Here is a 20,316-nt window from a genome sequence, read left to right as displayed (position 1 = left end):
TGGCGTTATGATGCCGCCGTCTGGGAGTCTTTTTAAAGTAGCATCTAATCTAACGCGTGTTTAGGCGACCATTCAATATGCATTGTCTATGGAGTTGAAGCTCTTGAATATTTCATCCAGTCATATAGTCTCCCCCCTCGCCAGCGCCCAATGAGTGCCACAATCAGAATAATGTAAAATTCAACCTCGCCATATCAACTGTCATACAAAACTGAAACGACCTCGTCTGAGCGTGGCGGAGCAAAATCATTTTTGAACCACCCTAATTATTAGTTTGCTGCTATCGGTGCCGGTGTTTACATTCGATCCGTGATCAGTTTTTAATAGTTTTGCTCGGGCAAAAATAACAGTTTATATTAAGTTTTCGCTTCAAACAAGCGACTATTTTTAAAAAGTGAAGTTTAATCTGCATTCGATCAACATTTCGGGCTGTTCATTTGATTTTTCAAATGCCCTTTGAAAAGTAGTAAAGTGCAGTGATAAACAAACCAAATCACGAACGGCTATTAAATTGGCACGAAAATGCTGATTTATGCTATAATTTGAGCCGAAATACATGTTCTTTATCACGAGTAGTAAACAAATATGCTGTGAACAGGTTAGTAATTTGTATATTAAACTTTTGTTGGATGCTATTCGATGCATTCAAATGTTGGTGGGAGAGGAGTGCAGGAGGTATGGGGTTGATCCATGGAAGGTCCGGTGCCATATTGACTGCCATCGTGGTACTCTTCCATCTATGTCCTTAATGAGCTATTACCCGATCAAGAATGCATAACAAAATTATAACAAGGGGAGTTATTTATTTCAGAAAAATAATGTAACAAAATGTGTTATAAAATTGGCTGGTTAGTTGTTAAAATAACAAAAATTATATCAAAATTCCCTCTAGCCGTAACATAATTATATCAGAGGTTGTTACCTTCATTTCAACATTATAACAACCATTGATATGATTATGAGGTACAAAAATCTACTTTCATGGTAATTGCCTACATCACGTATAAAAATGTGGTACGCTACAACGCCGGATTCCCATCCATAATGTAGGCAATTAACTTTGTACTAGCTATTAACATCGAACATTGAGTTATATATAACATCAAGTTATACTGGAGGTGATTACCTCCGCTTTTTTCCAATACCAAAAAATGTAGGCAATTATTTTGTGTAAATATACATAACTAATGTTGTTATAATTTTGATATTAAATAAAACTGGCCGAAGACACATTTTTATCGAATTATCTAATTATAACACACGTTGTTTTAAATAACAACCATTGATAGAATTGAGTTATAATTTTGTTATGTATTCCTGATCGGGTAACGGCTTAACCACGTTATTCCAATCTTTAAAAACAGCATGCGACACCACTGACATCGCTGCATGCTGCTTGAGGCACACGAGGAAACTCCGCCTACTCGCCTTTCACCCGAGGAATGGGGTTTGTTCGTACGGATTGGGTGACGCACTCTAAAGCAACAACGGAAATCTAGTTTCTCTGAATATTTCGAAGGTGTTTAACCGTACTTTGACCCCACTGGTGCTCAAGCAGCTGGTGGACTGGGATTTCACTGATAACAACCTAACTTTTATTCATAACTTCCTCTATCGCCAGTACTTCCGGGTTTTTATCGACAACTTCGCCTTCAGGACGTTTCCAGAGGAGACGCTCTGGCGCGAACGTGTATCCGAGCCGAAGCAGGTTGGCCTTACCGTATCGGCCGGGAGAAGTGTCCGCGGGTATGTGTTCAATAAGCGGCATCGTCTCTGGCCCAAGTCTCAAGATAAATGTGTAGCCGATTTCAAACCGGAAGCTCGTCAAGGTCCTAGACATTTCAAGCAGAAAAAAGGCTTATTTAATTGAAAATATGCTTTTTCAGCTAAAAGAAATAGTTTATTCAGCTTAAATTGTTTGTTGGTGAGTCTGCATCGATTTGAGATTATTTTATTGGGTTGCGAATTGCAACAAATGTGTCTGAAACTCGATTTGTGCAATTTGCTCAACATGTAAATGGTTTAGTTCAAAAAATGTATTGGAGGGTAACCACTTCCATTCGGTGGGGTTTGATTGCACGAAACAGGTTCGCCAGACAGGTGCTTTCAATCACAGCTATTCTTTATCCCCTCCGACAAACCGGTCCTAGTCCTAGTTCGTTGCTAAGCGATCACTCGAAACACCCATGGATCCATGCCATTCTCGCTAGCCATCAACAGTCGACAACCTTCGCCTGGATCCCAGGGCACAACGGGGAGCCATGAAACATCACTGCAGACATTTTGGCTGGAATCGGTCACCAAGGCCGGCGTTTCCCTGGCTGACGTTAAATCCTGGATCGAAAAGAGCGTCAGCCAGAATTGGGAAAATCAGTGGGCAACTTCCAGGACCACGCAGCAACGGAAGATAATAGGATCCACGTCACCTTGGAATTTGTAACCTGTCAAATGAGATTACATAAGATTTTCCATTCAGTTTTTGTTTCTTGTACATAATGCACATTAATATTGATTGGGCCTAAACCCTTTGAAATCTGAAATGAAAAATGCAACGAAAATATCGAAAACCCTATGTTCCTTGAATTCCCCCAATCCTATTCGATCACACGCCGATCATCGCTTATGCACAACCCATGGCAGCCACAGTCGATGATGACTGTCACTCGCGCCGCATCAGCTCCCGAAGGCGCGAGAACGTGTGGAAAAAAGAACGGAAAAATAACGGGAAATAAAAACAGTTGTCGGACCTACGACAGCTCTCTTAGAAGGTGAACCGTCAAACACACCACCTCGTATAGTGCGCGAATCTAATCACGTATTTTTTTTAAAATTAGTGCGCCGTTTTATTCGCCAAATCGGTGAAGCCCAGTTTTTTCGGCTTGCCAGTCGTGTGTGCCAAACGGAGGAGCGGAAAAAGTGCCAGTTTAGCGAGTTGTGTGATACAGACCCCAGAATCCGCTGCAACGTGTTTTGTGTCGACAATAGCGTCTTCTGGAGCTACCTGCCAAGCTTGCCCCGGCCAGACCCGGCTACTTTTGTTGTCTATTTGGCGGATCACGATCGCTCGTTCCGAAGGTTACCGGTGTGCCACGTTTTGGCCCGGTCAAGGTGTGGAAAAAGTCTCGGAAGCCACCGGCGTGCCACGTGGGGGCCCGGCAAAAACGCTCATCCTCGAAGAAGTCATCCGACGGAAATCGACGGCTAGCCACGATACGGTACGGCCGGAGCAGCAAGTGTCGTCCAAAGGAAGAAAAAACAGCCAAGTTTTGAAGGATGCCACGCCAAGTCGTTGCTCGGGATCCAGTGCCCACGGTACGCGCTGTCCCCGCTCGGCACTCAGCAGAAGTGAGATTTGGTATGTGATGTGCATTTCCTATCATTTCCTAATCCCCAATTAAGAATGAATAATAATATATAATGTAAATCTAATTACAACGGTGTCTAGACCTTTTGATAAACTATTATTTCCATCTGAATTTTCATTAGCTCGTTTACTCCACCTCGACCATTTTATTAAGGGAAGCCTTTCTGCCCTACCTAAGACCACCCTCCAATTTCTCCCAAGAGCTAGCAAATATACGACCCTGAGGTCACGACAAGGGCAAGACAAAGTCCCCCAGCAAAAAGTATCTCTAACAATTGGCGCTCAACGCAAAATAAAATAATAAGAAAAGGTTTCCACTTTAATCCTAAAGTGGAACCCTTTTCAAGTAAGCTCCGGGAGGAATTGGAATCCTTTATTCCAATTGTTCTTATAAAGTGAAAAGGTTTGTATTCATTATAATCATTGCATTCATTAATTCATTTTCTGGTATGGGTTCGGATGATGAGAAATCTTTATAAAAGGCGACAATTTCAATCGGCTTTAGAAATTTAATCTATTATACATTGATACATTGTAAATAATTAAGCTTTTAATAAGTGATTCTAAATAACATTCTCATTTACACAGTGCTTCAAATTGTAAATTTTTATTTTTATAATTTAGGCTAGGGTTTAGTTTAAGAAAACAGCATAACTTGTGCGCGTTTTCTTTATTTCGCATAATTCATGCGATAGCATAGGCTTGAATTTAGCCTTCCTTTTTAGTTAAAGCTGCTTTTTCTCACATTTTTTGTGAATCGTAGCTAATTAGGGGTAAATTTTGTAGGTTTAGATTATTTGATAAAATTTATTGTATATATTTTTTGCATTTAATATATTTTTAGAGCATTTTCGGTTTCGAAAATGGCCGAAGCACTGATGGATTATTCCCAGGCAGTCGACAAAATTCTAGAATGGTACCACTCCTTAAGGGTGGACCATTTAATGCCCTATGAGCTCGAATTTGAGCTTAATATCCGATCGATAGTGATCCGCGACGATCCCACCTATTCTCGAAGGCGCAGAAGCCTTCGAGATCATTTGAAGAACGAGAAGGAAACCCAGAAAACCATCGAGGTAGCACTTGATGTGGATTGGGAGGAAACAATTCAGTTTTGCCGACGAAATTTTGACGAAATCGTAGAAGGTCTGAAGGAGAATGATAAGATTCTCAAGGTGAGAGGACAAGCAAGGTTGCTGCATTTTGGCCATCGAATTGTCCTTCTAGTTAACAATGCTAGGGAATTGGGAGAAGCGGAAAACTTTTTAAAGGCGATGTTGATAGACGTGGTGAAACTTTTATTGAATAACTTTTATGGGGGTTCTGAGGAACCAAGAGGAGAAAACAGGGAGGATCCGGAGGACCATTCGTTGGTGGATCTGTTTAGGGCAGAGGGTTTTGCTGCACCTCCTGTTTTGCCCACTCCAGTGACTGGTACCGGGGCTATTCCTAAGGGATCCGTGCCGGCAGAAAGTAATTCTGCGAGTTCCCAACTCGAAGGTGCCGTATGTGTGAATTCGTTGATGGCGAGGATTAAAGAGCTTGAAGCAGAGCTGGATAGACGAGATAAGCAACGGGATGAGAGTTCTGTATTGTATATATCCGGCGTTCCGAGTGGAACCCAGCCGAATATATCGAATGTACAGCCCGGAGTACCTAGTATTCCGATGATTAAACCTCCGTTCACTCCCTATTCAGCTCATCTTCAAGTCACTGAGGACTTGCACAATACCGGCGTTTCGTGCTCCGGTAAATCGGTGCCACCTACCGAGCATTATGCTTACAGTTCCGCCTATTCCACGAATTCACAAGCCCATACGGTGGCTTCTCACTCAAGACCGGGTACTAGTGTCACATTCTCGCTTCCTCAGAGCTATTCGTCAGCACTGCCTCAGTGTTCTACCTCGTGGCAGGACCACCTTCAGAAGGCTTCGAGTATTCAGCCTTTCAGTAGCTCCTCCGCTACTAGTTCGTGGCTCGGAAATCCAGCCATAGGTGCGGCGTCGGTTTCAATGCCGTGGTCAGTCCATTCGGCTGTGAATAGCACGCCGAGTTTCAATCCCTGGCTCGGAAATCCGGCACTGAGCAGTGCCTGTACGAACCCTTCGTGGTCTCAGAATCCGACTTTGAGAAATACTCAATCGACCAATCCATGGACGGGAACTGCTCCCTCAACTTCATTTCCTTACGCCAACCCATCTTTCACTCCCTACAGTGCAAGGCTGTCGGGTAATCAGGGGCGTCACAGCTTACCTGTGTCCAAGTGGACAATCTCCAAATACGATGGCGAGGATCAAGGGTTGAAGTTGAACCAGTTCCTTGGAATGGTCCATGCCATGGCCGTATCTGAGCATGTCTCAGAAGTCGAGCTATTCGATTCAGCGATTCACCTTTTCAAGGGACCCGCCTTGCAATGGTATATGACCATGCGGGCTGCCGGTCGCCTGTTGAATTGGCAGCACCTGGTTCTAGAGCTCAGGAGGACATTCATGCACCCCGATCTAGATACCATGATAAAAATGAAGGTATATCAGCGTCACCAGTTGCGGAACGAGACGTTTCTCCAGTACTACCACAGTATGGAGGAACTGTTCGGAACAATGAGTGTTCCCATTCCGGAACATGAAAAGGTTCAAATTCTGATGCAGAATGTCCGGATCGATTATAAAAAACAGCTGAATTTCCTTCCTATCGCCGACCTTCAGACATTGGTGTCTGCCGGTCAGAAGATAGACGCTGTTAACTTCTCCGTGTACAATAAGGTCTTTGGACCGGAGAAGTCGGTGAATGCGGTAGAATATTCTGAGAGCCCTAAACCGAAAAAGGAGAAGCAAGCGAGCAAGCAACGCTCGTCTCAGCCGGCGTCCCAATCCGGCCACTCCTTTTCGCAATCGAACCAGCAACAAAAGGGTTCCCAAGGTGGAACCGCTGGTCCCCGTGGGCCAACTCGGTCGCACGCGACACTCGAAGACATGATCGAGTCCCATCAGCCTCTCTCCAGTCGCCACTGCTTCAATTGCGGCAAGTTTGGGCATCGGATGGACCAATGCCGACTTCCGAAAGGAGTACTGTGCGAGAACTGTGGATTCCGAGGCTATCCGTCCAACAATTGTCCGTACTGCGTAAAAAACGCCATCGCAGCGAGCCAAAACCGCCGGCCGCTGAACCAAAACTTCTAGGCGTAAAACCTCCCGCTTGTTTCGAGCCGGCTTCGGATGATCTGTACCAGGTATCTCCGGCTTCGTTCACCATTTCATATCCATTCCCCAACGATAATCGTCCATACACTTCTGTACAAGTTTACGGTGTAAACTTTCGCGCTCTTCTTGACAGCGGTAGTAATCTTACCCTGATCAATGATAGCGTCTTCAATTCACTCAAACCGAAGCGGTTATTTCCACTTCGGGATCCCGTCCGCCTACGCACAGCAAGCGGAGAAGCGCTCAATGTCCGCGGACGAATTTATTTACCTTTTTCATGGAACGGTACGGTCAAGGTTGTTCCGACTCTGGTAGTTCCTAACCTGGCCATCAGCTGCATCTGTGGCATGGATTTCTGGAAGACCTTCAGTATCCAGCCCACAATCACTGATTGCGCCATGCTGGAGAACTCAGAGGAAGAAAGGAGCCGCGAGTCACCACCGTCTCCGACTGTTCTGACTGCTATCGAGCAGCAGACCATAGAGCAGACCAAAACGCTGTTTATAGCAGCCCGCCCGGACAATTGTCAACCACTCCGTTGGCGGAACACAAAATCGAACTCAGTGAAGAGTGGCGGAGAAAACCGCCCGTTCGACAGTTCCCATACGTCATGTCCCCCAAGACACAAGGTCTGGTGGCTGTAGAACTACAGAGATTGTTGGACGCTGGCATAATTGAACCCAGCAACTCTGATTGGTCGCTGAACTGCGTACCAGTCGTCAAGCCTCATAAGGTTCGGCTCTGTTTGGACGCGCGTAAGATTAACGAACGTACTGTTCGTGATGCTTACCCTTGCCGCACCCCTGTCGAATCCTAGGCCAACTTCCGAGGGCGAAATACCTATCCACCATAGACTTGTCGGAGGCCTTCCTGCAAGTTCCGCTGGAGAAGTCCTCGAGGAAGTATACGGCCTTCAGTGTGCAAGGTAAGGGGTTGTTCCAGTACACCCGGATGCCCTTTGGTCTTGTCAACAGTCCTGCTACGCTGGCAAGACTGATGGACCGAGTTTTGGGCCACGGTGTACTGGAACCCTATGTCTTCGTCTACCTCGACGATATCGTCGTGGTAACGGAGACATTTGAGCATCACGTTCAGTTGCTTCGTGAAATTGCGCGTCGACTGAACAGAGCCAACCTTATGATTAACTTGGAGAAGTCTCAGTTCGGGGTGCCGGAGATTTCCTTCCTAGGATATCTCTTGAGCTCGGAAGGTCTGCGTGGAAATCCGGACAAGATCCGTCCAATCGTCGAGTACGAGAGACCGACCACGATCACCAAGCTCAGGAGATTCCTAGGAATGGCAAATTACTACCGCCGGTTCATCCCGAACTTCAGTGAGACTTGCGGGCCCCTGTCGGACCTCCTCAAGTCCAAATCCAAGGTCATCGGCTGGAATCCAGCCGCGGAGAGAGCTTTCTGCCAGATAAAAGAGCAGCTGATCGCCGCTCCGATTCTGGGAAGTCCCGATTTCTCTCGGGAGTTCGTCATCCAGACGGATGCCAGCGATGTCGCTGTTGCGGGAGTGCTCACTCAGCAGCAGGAGGAGGGTGAGCGGGTAATTTCCTATTTTTCTAGGAAGCTCACCACTCCTCAAAAGAACTATCACGCTGCCGAGAAGGAAGCTCTAGCCGCCTTGCTCTCCATCGAAGCGTTTCGGGGGTACATTGAAGGTTATCACTTCACCTTAGTGACGGATTCGTCGGCGTTGACCCACATCCTAAAAACGAAGTGGAAGGTTGGGTCCCGGTGTAGTCGGTGGAGCTTGGACTTTCAGCAGTTCGACATGACCGTAGTGCACCGGAAAGGCAAGGAAAATGTCGTCCCGGATGCATTGTCGAGAAGCATAGCGTTAGTCCAAGATTCACCGACTTCTCCGTGGTACGCATCCTTGATGGATAAAGTCAGCAGTCGCCCAGACGACTTCGTCGACTTCAAGGTTGAAGATGGCAGGCTGTATAAGTTCGTCACTGCCAGGAATGTACCTTTCGACTCGCGATTCGAATGGAAGCAAGTAGTTCCAGCCGATGATGTTGCGGAGATTTTGAGGCAAGCTCACGATGAGCACTTCCATCCTGGGTTTGACAAAACGATAGCTCGTGTCCAACAGCGCTATTATTGGCCCAAGATGGCCAAGGACGTCAGGGCATATATTCACGCTTGTTCCACCTGCAAGGAGGTCAAGCCGTCTTACGTCCAAACAACCCCGGAAATGGGGAAAATGCGCTGTGCGTCCCGGCCGTGGCAAATCATTTCAATGGATTTTGTTGGTCCGTTGCCACGGAGCCGGAAGGAAAATCAGCACATTCTAGTGATTTGTGACTATTTCTCGAAGTGGGTAATGATTCACCCGATGAAAAAGCTGGATAGTTCAGCCATGTGTGTGATTTTGAAGAATCAGTGGTTCTACCGGAATTCTGTCCCTGAAACCATTATCACCGACAATGGCAGTACTTTCACTTCAAAAGACTTCAAAGAATTATTAGATCACTTCAAAATCACACACTGGCTGAACTCCCGCTACCATTCGCAATCGAATCCGGTCGAGCGCGTCAACCGGACAATAAACGCGGCCATACGCACTTATGTCCAGGAAGACCAGCGTGTATGGGATATGAAAGTGCCCGAAATTGAGCTAATGCTCAACACCAGTATCCACGCCTCGACCGGGTTCACTCCGTATTTCATTACCCACGGACAAGAGCTATCGGAGCAGGGTCCGACCACCGTCTATCTCGTCACGGAGACGAATTATCCGCGGAAGAGAAATCGGAAAGACGCAAACAGATGTTCACGAACATTCACGAGATCGTTCGTAAAAATCTCGAAAAATCCCACGACGTGTCCCGAAGCCGTTACAATCTGCGTAACCGTACGTTCGCCAAGTCCTTTGCGGTAGGACAGTTAGTCTACCGGAAGAACATGAAGCAGTCTTCGGCCGTCGAAAATTACAATGCCAAACTAGGCCGGCAATACCTACCCTGCCGGGTGAAGGCTAAAATCGGCTCGTCCTCCTATGAGCTGGAGGACCTAAGTGGAAAAAACCTAGGAATCTGGCCAGCCGTTCACCTGAAGCCAGGGTAGTGCCGATTTGAACATCTGTTTTGCTTTCTCTTCCTTACTCAATTCCCCTAGAATGATTATTGAAAATTCGGTAAATTGCCTCTCACCGGAGAAAAACAAATAGAACAAATTAAAAAAAAAAAAGAAAAAAAAATTTTACATCATTCATGCTTCTCGGTTCTCGTCGTCGTCAGAGTTTCAATGGTTGTTTCCTCCTGATACACATCATATGTTGTCTCTTCCTCTCATTCATCTCGTTTTCTTCTTTAGTGACAATCGCTGGCTTTGCCAGTGTCACATTTAAGGCGATTGTTTACTAAAATAGTAACGCCTCCCAGGTGGTAAATTTCGTCGATCGAATGATACCTACGATCGAATGAGTCTAGCGAGAACGCTAGACCTTCTTAAATTTATTATAAGGGCCCTAGAATTAATACAATAGTCGATAACTGGTGGGTGCGAATGTGTTGTTCTTGGTAGGATAGTTTTTAGCCAGACAACCATGTGAATGGAAGGTGTGAATGAAAATTGTCTGAAAGGTGGGGGAATGAATGAAAGTGTGAATGAGTATTTTTTAATCCCGAATTTCACTTCGGTGATGATTAAATAAAATGAAGAGGTTTCTAGAATACTTATTTTTCTCTTCTTAGCTTAAGTTAAATTTACAATAAAAGTATCAATTAGGTAAATAAAAGCTTAATATTTCTAAAGATTTGATTTCGAGAGGTTGGACCTGCTTTTTTCTGACGAACCCTTATGCCGGAAGGCCATGACCCCGGTGATGCATATTATTTTGATTCACTTCGTTCACTAGCTGAGCAGCCAGACTCTATGGTTGAGTGTTAAGTGATCTGGTGGAAAAGAGTTCCTCTCATAAGAACGGACAAATCATTCCACCAGATCTAGTCAACTCGTAACCAAAAGAGAGCTGCAACAGCGAGAACTCCTGACCAAGACCTATTCCCTTCGTAGCTAGACTCTTTAATTGAACGGTTTGTGATCTGGTGGAAAAGAGTTCCTCTCGTCAGAACGGACAAATCATTCCACTAAATCAGTTCACCGCTGAATTAAAAGAGAGCTACTTTGTGTAGAGCCCAATATCCTTTTCCAGTCAGGTAGACTCTATTACGGAATGGTGTGTGATTTTGCGGAAAAGAGTTCCTCTCATAAGAACGGACAAATCATTCCGCCGAAGCTGTTCACCCTTCATTAAAAAGAAAGTTACCGCCTCCCGCCGTATTCCATTCAGGTAGCCAGACTCTATTGCTGAATGGTTTGTGATTTTGCGGAAAAGAGTTCCTCTCATAAGAACGGACAAATCATTCCGCCAAATCTATTCACCATTCAGTGAAAAGAGAGCTACCGTGGTCCATTCTAATCTAATAGCCAGACTCTATCAATGAGAGTTAAGTGATTTTGCGGAGAAGAGTTCCTCTCATTTGAACGGAAAAATCAATTCGCCAAATCAATCTAACTCTAATTGAAAAGAGAGCTACTATGACAGATTCCTTGACTTTGACTTCTCAAAAAAAAATGTTTTTTTTTTACTCGAGGTGGGGGATGAATGTAACCTGTCAAATGAGATTACATAAGATTTTCCATTCAGTTTTTGTTTCTTGTACATAATGCACATTAATATTGATTGGGCCTAAACCCTTTGAAATCTGAAATGAAAAATGCAACGAAAATATCGAAAACCCTATGTTCCTTGAATTCCCCCAATCCTATTCGATCACACGCCGATCATCGCTTATGCACAACCCATGGCAGCCACAGTCGATGATGACTGTCACTCGCGCCGCATCAGCTCCCGAAGGCGCGAGAACGTGTGGAAAAAAGAACGGAAAAATAACGGGAAATAAAAACAGTTGTCGGACCTACGACAGCTCTCTTAGAAGGTGAACCGTCGAACACACCACCTCGTATAGTGCGCGAATCTAATCACGCCTTTTTTTTCTTTAAATTAGTGCGCCACTTTATTCGCCAAATCGGTGAAGCCCAGTTTTTTCGGCTTGCCAGTCGTGTGTGCCAAACGGAGGAGCGGAAAAAGTGCCAGTTTAGCGAGTTGTGTGATACAGACCCCAGAATCCGCTGCAACGTGTTTTGTGTCGACAATAGCGTCTTCTGGAGCTACCTGCCAAGCTTTCCCCGGCCAGACCCGGCTACTTTTGTTGTCTATTTGGCGGATCACGATCGCTCGTTCCGAAGGTTACCGGTGTGCCACGTTTTGGCCCGGTCAAGGTGTGGAAAAAGTCTCGGAAGCCACCGGCGTGCCACGTGGGGGCCCGGCAAAAACTCTCATCCTCGAAGAAGTCATCCGACGGAAATCGACGGCTAGCCACGATACGGTACGGCCGGAGCAGCAAGTGTCGTCCAAAGGAAGAAAAAACAGCCAAGTTTTGAAGGATGTCACGCCAAGAAGGACACGCCAAGTTGGTGCTCTGGATCCAGTGCCCACGGTATGCGCTGTCCCCGCACGGCACTCAGCAGAAGTGAGATTTGGTATGTGATGTGCATTTCCTATCATTTCCTTATCCCCAATTAAGAATGAATAATAATATATAATGAAAATCTAATTACAACTGTGTCTAACCTTTTGATAAACTATTATTTCCATCTGAATTTTCATTTGCTCGGTTACTCCACCTCGATCATTTTATTAAGAGAAGCCTTTCTGCCCTACCTAAGACCACCCTCCAATTTCTCCCAAGAGCTAGCAAATATACGACCCTGAGGTCACGACAAGGGCAAGACAAAGTCCCCCAGCAAAAAGTATCTCTAACAAATTATATGCCCAGTCTTAAGGAGCAGCCAGCCATCTTCCGCCTCCGCACTGTCCACAGCAGATTTTAGCAGTAGGCTCTCCGGAAGGTTTGTGAAATCTGCGAGGTACAGAACTCAGTGAAACATACGATTTGCATTGGCTGGACACCGCTAATCTATAAGCCCTCATCTGCTTCTTCAAAGATGGTGAGCTGCATCCCCAGCTCTAGATCCAGCTTGGGGTTTTCGGGCAGCCCAACCCAGGTCGTAATTCCTCTGCTCCTCGACTATAATTTCAACAAAGTCAGCTGGGGAGGTTTCCCTCCCGACTTTATTAACATCGTCTCTTCATTTTGACACCAACCGATCAATTACTGTGTAGCAGGAATAAAAAAACTGTCGCTCACAGAGAGAGCCACACGTTCTGCGAACTTTTCTTTTCTTGTTTAACTGCGATCTCAATATTATCATCGCTTAACTGACGTTCAGATCAGATTATCGCGGAAATCTTCCGCTCCGAATAGTTTTTGCGGAAAAGTGTCCCATTTTGATCGGTTAGTACGGATTGATGTTATGTGCTAAGTTTGGGTTTCCTACACTGAAAACCAAAACTACCCAAAAGTGGGTTGTTTGCACTCAAAACCGTGGTTTGCGTTGCGTTGCGTTGTAACGGAGTATTTCGTAGATTGCATACTGATAGTTGTCATTGTCATGTATATTCTTTACCTTTCTTACCCCAATTGCTTATGGATTTCCATTTGGGATTCAATGGAAATCCAATTGGGGGTCCAAAATGATAAAACATGAAAGCTATCATTGCCGGCCACGCCCATCTTCTCCGTTACTAGGAAAGGGAAGGAAATGATGATATGACATCTACTTAACGAGAGGCCAGCGACTCACCGACGCCCTCATAGATGTCAAGGAATTGGATGGTGGGTAGGGTATGTGGTTTAGGAGTATCATTATAAGCAAATGATGAAAATTTGGAGATCCATTTGAAGCTTTGATCCCTTCAGGAACGGGCACACCGGCTGTGTCAAACGCCGATCCATTTTCATGTTGAGTCAAAATTTTCGGATTCACCCCGGAACTTCGTGGACTCTTATTCAAGAAAAAGTCCGAACCTTCTTCAACAGACAAATATCCACAGGAAACCCATTTGAAATGGTTTGGGATTTTTACACGTTTCCTCCTTTGTCACATACTATCGCTTCTTCATAATTATTTAAAAAACACTATTACAAAATAAACTTGAAAACTTTAGTAAAAAAAAACCAGAGATAAAAACTGACGAAAAATGACGGTTCGAAAAAAAAAACACCTCCGTCACCAACCATGGCACACTCGATCCCCTGTTTGCACTCAAAACCGTGGTTTGGGCCAATAACCCAAATTTGAGTAAAATGACTTTTTTGGCACTAGGTAGTTTGCCTTTAATCCCATGTAAACAATTTACCCAAAGCTGAGTTTAATTTATCCAAAGCGGACCTTAATCAACCCAAAATAGAGAATATTGAATTTACTCAAATTTGGGTTATTGGGCTGAGCAACCTCGGTGAGGTGTTTGCATCTTGCTCTAGTTTTGATAGCAATCATGGGAAAGAGAGGGAAAACCACCCAAATTTGGGTAAATTTTTTCTGCGATGTTCTCAATAGTGCGTATATTGAACTCAAAGTTTGGGTTGATTTATCTGTCCGTGTATCTGGCTGCAGTGATTCAATTCCGGAGGACAGCACGTTTCATCCATTGGGCTTCTGGATATGCATACCTACACCCATTTTTGGTTTGTAGATGGGGACTTCCCACAGTGGAAGACAACACATGTGGTTAAAGTCTTCTGTTCTGTATTTTCGTCCAGCTTTTACTTTTCAACTAAATTGTTTTAATGTTTTGAAAGCGTGTAGCTCTAGTTTGTCTTGTCAATTATTCTGTGCTGATTTTTTTTGACGTAAACTACGTCCAAGGGGAAGCCTCGGATACAGGGTGCAAAATTAAAATTTCCAAATTGGGGACCGTCACGAAATCATGTAAGATTTCCAACGGTAATAGCGTCTTTATGTTTCGATGGATTTTCGACATTTGCTTATCAATCGATTCGGAAACTCTCCAGCAATTTGCCAATTTTATTGATACTATTGATTATCAACGTTAAACTCTTGAAAATGTTCTTTCCAAACAGGGTGAAAAATTCAATTCCGTTCATAAATCCCCAACACGGACATCATATTGCAGTAACGTACGGGCCTTTTGATCCACTGCTTCGTTTTCCCTGTGTATAAGAAGCCCCGTGTTTCGCGTGCGCGCGTTATTTTAATTCTGGATGTCACGGAAAGCGGACCAGGGCATCCAGAAGCGGTCCCAGTGACAACGGCTGTCTCAGAGGGACGAATCCTTAAAAAGACGGTCAAAAGGTCATTTCTCAAAATGATGTATTCTATTTTTTAAATATTTTTCTCGCATTATACAGGTTATAAAACATTGTAAATTACTTTGGTTGAGTCAATTTGACGATATTGTGCCCATTGGGGTACATTTGAAGTTGGCATGAAAACTGTTTTTTACACCATTGATAATATATAAATAAGAAGTATGATATCCTTGCAATATTTTTCAAATTTGTTATTGAATCATTTTAAACTCAAAACGTCTTCAATACATCTTCAATCACAACAATCGTTATGAATGTAGTTGAAAATGATAAAATTTCATCACAGTAAGTATAATAAACCCATTTGTTCTCATTTTAAGCCATATTTGCACTTTTGACCGTCTTTTTTTTCCAATCCGTCCCACTGTGCGGTGGTGGTGCGGATGATTTTTTTTCGCTCGGTGGTAGTGGCGGTCGTGGCAGCAGCAGCACATCGTTTGCATCCGTGTCCCATCTTCGGCGGATCTGGCAATCGACGGCGTTCAATGAGCTGAATCATCGGATGGCGGTCGCGCAGCCCAGTGGCTGCTGTTAATAAGACACATAAGTGGAAATTAATCGGTTCTTTTCAGGACCATCATTATATTTGGGAGGAAGGTTAAGTTAAAATAATTTTTCTAAAGTGCAACCGCTAGGAACTGGAAAATTCTTCGGTGAAATTTTCTAGCGTAATTCGGAGTTGTATGATTTTAGTGATTGAGAATGTTGATATAAGACGAACTTTCTTCATAGAATATAAGATTCAACGGGTCTGTTGACAATTAGCTGATATTAGTAAAGATTAATGTTTGAATGAAAATTCTGTGTTTATTATCGTTTGAGTACAAAATTTGAGAAGTTGTCGCCGGTGACAACTCGCCTACTGTTTTCACGTGAAAAGTTTTCACATGAAAATCGAAATCCTTATCGAATGATAATGATTCAGCACAACACTGCATAGAACAAAGCATAATTGTTTGGCATCGGTAGCGGAATCATAGCATTAGTTCCGGTCCGAGCATAGGCTGTCAGCAAAAGATTGCTACAGCAATTTATTCACTAATGTGATGTTTCCAACTATTTGGATTTTGTCGGCACAACATGAAATTTTCCCGCGAGATTCTAACTTTGTATTTTTCCTGTTGATGATTGAAAAAGAAATCGGTTCCGAGATGAACTTTATTCAAAGCCCAACGCTATCAGGTATCAGGTATCAGAACGTCGGCTCTGGCGGCACGTTCCCCTACCATGGGAGATTTGTGCCTCGCCTCTAACAGCCTTCATCATCATTTACCCGCAAGATCATGATAGAAAAAGAACTGATAAGAAATATTGCAATTATGCTACACTCAAACTTGTTAAAGATTATTCAACGTCTACGATCAACGATATCGTCTATTGTGATAAAATTCAATCAATGCATGGGCCATAATAGACATGCTTTTATTCCAAATTGGTTCCATATAGGTTCTGCAAGGAGTATTGTGTAAAATAAAATTGATCAAGTTTTGTATTCAGTTTTATTTAATTCATCATTCATGATTACATCAGTTTGGAGTATACAACTATTGCTTTTTTTTTCAATTTTCTATAGATTGCATTGGGTAAATTTTTATATAAACTTTAGATAATGAATAATGTATCTTATTTTTTTGTTTTTCAATTATGTCGACCGACTTTCCGTCGATGGACAAAACAACTGATTGCTTACCATTTTCGGGTGGGAGGATGCGTGCAACTTTCCAATATTTTGTGTTCAAGTTAGGATTTAATCTAGAAATCATATTCAAAATTGTTGCGTGAGCGTTTTTGTTCAATCTAGGAACTAATGGTAAAGATACAATAGCTCTTCGTGATACTGGTAAAGTTGTGAAAGGTACAATTTCAAAGAATGGAACAGATTTCTTTGCTTTGATAGAACTTAGAGACGATCTCAGCCATCACATGCTGAAGTCGTTCACAGCAGCAAACCAGCCTATGCCTTGAACATGGCCAGAGCCCGAAAAGACCGGTTGGTTGCTCTCCTGCGGGATGTTTTGTTGGAGAGATACTAATTCCAAGGACAACTGTTCAAAAAACTGGTCATCTACATCACCATCTGGGCGCTTTATCATGAGTTTTAACGAATCGACTACATTCAGCTTTGCTCTTTTCTCGTTGTTCGATGCAGGAGAAATGGCGGTCCTTTTTATCGACTCTTCTAACGAGGTAGTGGATGAGCCTTCCGAGCGTTTCTCATCTTGAGAAGATAGCAGTAAGTCTTCATCCATGTTCTATATAAGTTAAAAAATATATATATATCGGGTAATTAAATTTATTTGAAAGTTTGCATGAAAATGCAACGAAATTCAACTTACGTGATATTATTCAACGGATATTTCGTCCGATTCACTTAGGGAACTTGTGGTGCGTAAGGACGGTATGCTAGAACTGTTTCAGTAGTGCAGATAATCACTATTTGTTCATTACAGTAACACGATTTGACTGTGAAGTATGTTCGGAATACACATGTGTGTGATATAAAATACACTACAGTTACATTACACTACTACTGAAATCTTATAGATACACACATACGAAGCATACATTTTAAGAAGATATGCATGTATTACAGAAATTACCTTTCTAAAGACCTTCATGATGACAATTTTCAATTTTATAAAAAACAAAATTTGTGGAAATCAGGAAATCATGTTTATGTTTTGTAATCGTTTTCACCAAAATACACAAAATTTGTATAATGGATCAAATTTTGCGCATTTAGTGCATACGTATTGAATTTGATTCGAACCGGGTTGGCAACAGAATCTGATAGAAGAACATACATGAAAGATTGTTCTTGCATACTATTTAAAATACCGCAGGTTAAAACCTCACAGTGTGTGCGCTTGCTATAAAAGTCACAGTATATTATGCCTGGTAGTGATTTTGTTTCAAATCACAGAACAGAAGTATGTGTTGTTCAAGACATATGAAAAGCGATATGCAATAGTGATAAAACACGTCATAAACAAAAATCAATTGTTATAACTGAAAAGTATGGCGACGATTGGTAATAAACCAAACATCAATAATATGATATTATACGCTATAGATCCTTTATTTGATAGTTTTTTGCTTCTTTATTTTATTTTATAAGGTACTTATCTTTCCTGTATGGATCGAGTCTCTGCTTTCCATGATGTACATTCGTAACTGCACCAACGTTCGGTTTATTAATCAGTACATGCATTCACACATGATTCTCTTTATGAAACACCCAGAAATTTGCACTTTTTACACATTATTTCTCAATAAAACACAAGAAACGCATTATCGAACATCACAAGGAGTAAATAACAATCCAATGACTGTGAATTTATATTTTTTTGGAATCTTAGAACACCGCAAATAAACAATAATTGTAGACACGATTTTACACACGGCTTGCCAAATTGGTATCACAGTGGTTCTCTAACGTCGGTAGTTAAATCCCAAGCAAGTATCAGAAGGAGACCATGCCAACAATTGATTCGCATTATGACTGCAGAAAATTGTATGGCGTCAGTATTGATGTTTGCTACACAAAAATTAGGATAGATTACAAACGCTAATAGCGTCTTTATCTTTCGATGGATTTTCGACATTTACTTATCAATCGATTCGTAAACCCTTCAGCAATTTGCCAATTATATTGACACTATTGATTATCATTGAATGCTTAATTTTTTTTTTTTACAACAAATATGATTTTGAAAAAGTATCACCGGCGCGTGCTTACTCGCAATCTACATGCTGATACATTTACAGTTACATCAAACAACTGAAAACCGAAATACGCCACTCTAAAATTACGAGGTGACAATGTTAGAAAGAGACAAAAGATAGGAAAAATAACACGGTGTGTAGTGCCTCCCCGAGTCACCTTAAAGAGCCACATATACATAAAGAGCCATCAATGAAGATGGTAGCTGATCGTTAGTACTTCAGACAAGAAAATTTATTTTGAGCGCTGATGTTGATGACGACGACCGCACGACCCACACCATCGGTGAGAATAAGATTTCCGGTAGGAGCTCCGCCGATGCCGATGGTGGGACCATAATCTGGGGTGGCATTGTGCATCTCGATTCGAACGAAATTCTATCGAGTCGAACATGTTTGGCATTACGGTTTTCGATTCGATCTCGAAAACGACTTATCGTTCGAGTATGCTCGAGGATGTACAAGAATAACGAGATGTTTTGGCATTATGGATACTCGATAGTACACTGGAAAACGACTCAAGTCGAATGAAAAACGCTCGTCACCTTTATAGCTTTCGAATGTTGTTCGAGAGTCATTTCTTGCTGAAAGTTTTTAATTATGTTTGTTTTTATTTCTGTATGTGAAGAGAATAAATGTTTTATTATTGTATTTTAAAGGAAAAAATGTCATTAGTATACCTACTTTTATAGTTTCCAGACAATATGCTATCTCTAACTATCCCTAAATTCGCGTAAAAACGACTTCAACGAAAATCGTTTTTTTTGCACTTTACACGTATTTCTTAACGATTTCGATCAACCGCGTGAAAAATCTATAAAATCCGCGTAAAAAAGGTGTACATCCCGAAAAAAATACGTAAAAATAGTTGCATAAATTAAAAAAAAAAATAGAAAAAAAAAATTGCAAAAGGTGACCCAAGGGCATTCAAAATAAACACATGGAAACATCAAAGTAATTTATTATCGAATCCTTCTTTAGCTTTAAATTATTTAGCTCAAAATTGAATCTGTGGCATAAACTCGAATAAACATAAAACTTATAATTTGTGTCGTAACAATATCTCAATTTACAAAACACATCGTATCAACATAATGTTTAAATCAATTGCAACTGCTCAATAAATAATATTGCTTTTCATAGTCATTGAGCACAATTTGTTTGTTTATAAATTAACTGCCAATTCATGCCCTGAAGGATGCTTTCCCAACAGGTAACATGCTACACGCAGTTGAAATTACTCTTAATCTCTCTGTTTACTCACATTCGCCATGCGCTGAAGGTTGTCTCTCCAGCGGGTGGCATACTAAACACGGAGACAGCTATCTCTTATTCTCTCTGTTTACATTTCGTTTGAAAAAACATACTCGATTGTGCTAGTACGGCACCATTCGAAATCTTGTACTGCGACTGAATGAAGTCGAACGAAATACATAATGCCGCAATTTTTTCGAAACGAATATAAAAACGTACGAATCGAGTGATCCGAATCGAGATGCGCAATGCCACCCCTGCTTTTCGCGACATCTCGAACGAAATGGCTCGCGCGCGCGGAAGAGCTGCTTTCTTGTAATCAATAAAGTTGAACCTGTAGCCACGCCCCTTTGGTGAGTGTGTGACAATTACACAATATTTGCAGCCATACCAGACAACAAAGAGGCGGGACTAATGGGCCATCTTTATTGATTATAAGAAAACTGCTTTCCTCCGCGCGCGTGACATTTCATTTGAAATGTCGCGGAGAGTTGTCCCAACATCGGCGGAGTTGCTGAGCG

The 20,316-nt window shown here is 42.5% G+C and overlaps 1 protein-coding gene across 2 annotated transcripts in view; it reads left to right on the top strand.

Annotated features, from left to right (window-relative positions):
- Nucleotides 1-20,316, top strand: part of LOC134212202 (ATP-binding cassette sub-family G member 1) — a 220,071-nt gene that overhangs the window by 107,828 nt on the left and 91,927 nt on the right. The gene's annotated exons all lie outside the window — the stretch shown is intronic.

This window comes from Armigeres subalbatus, chromosome 2, assembly GCF_024139115.2.
Source record: "Armigeres subalbatus isolate Guangzhou_Male chromosome 2, GZ_Asu_2, whole genome shotgun sequence".
Taxonomy (NCBI): Eukaryota; Metazoa; Arthropoda; class Insecta; order Diptera; family Culicidae; genus Armigeres; species Armigeres subalbatus.
The sequence above is the reverse complement of the archived record's forward strand: the minus strand, read 5'-3'. Positions and strand labels throughout refer to the sequence as shown.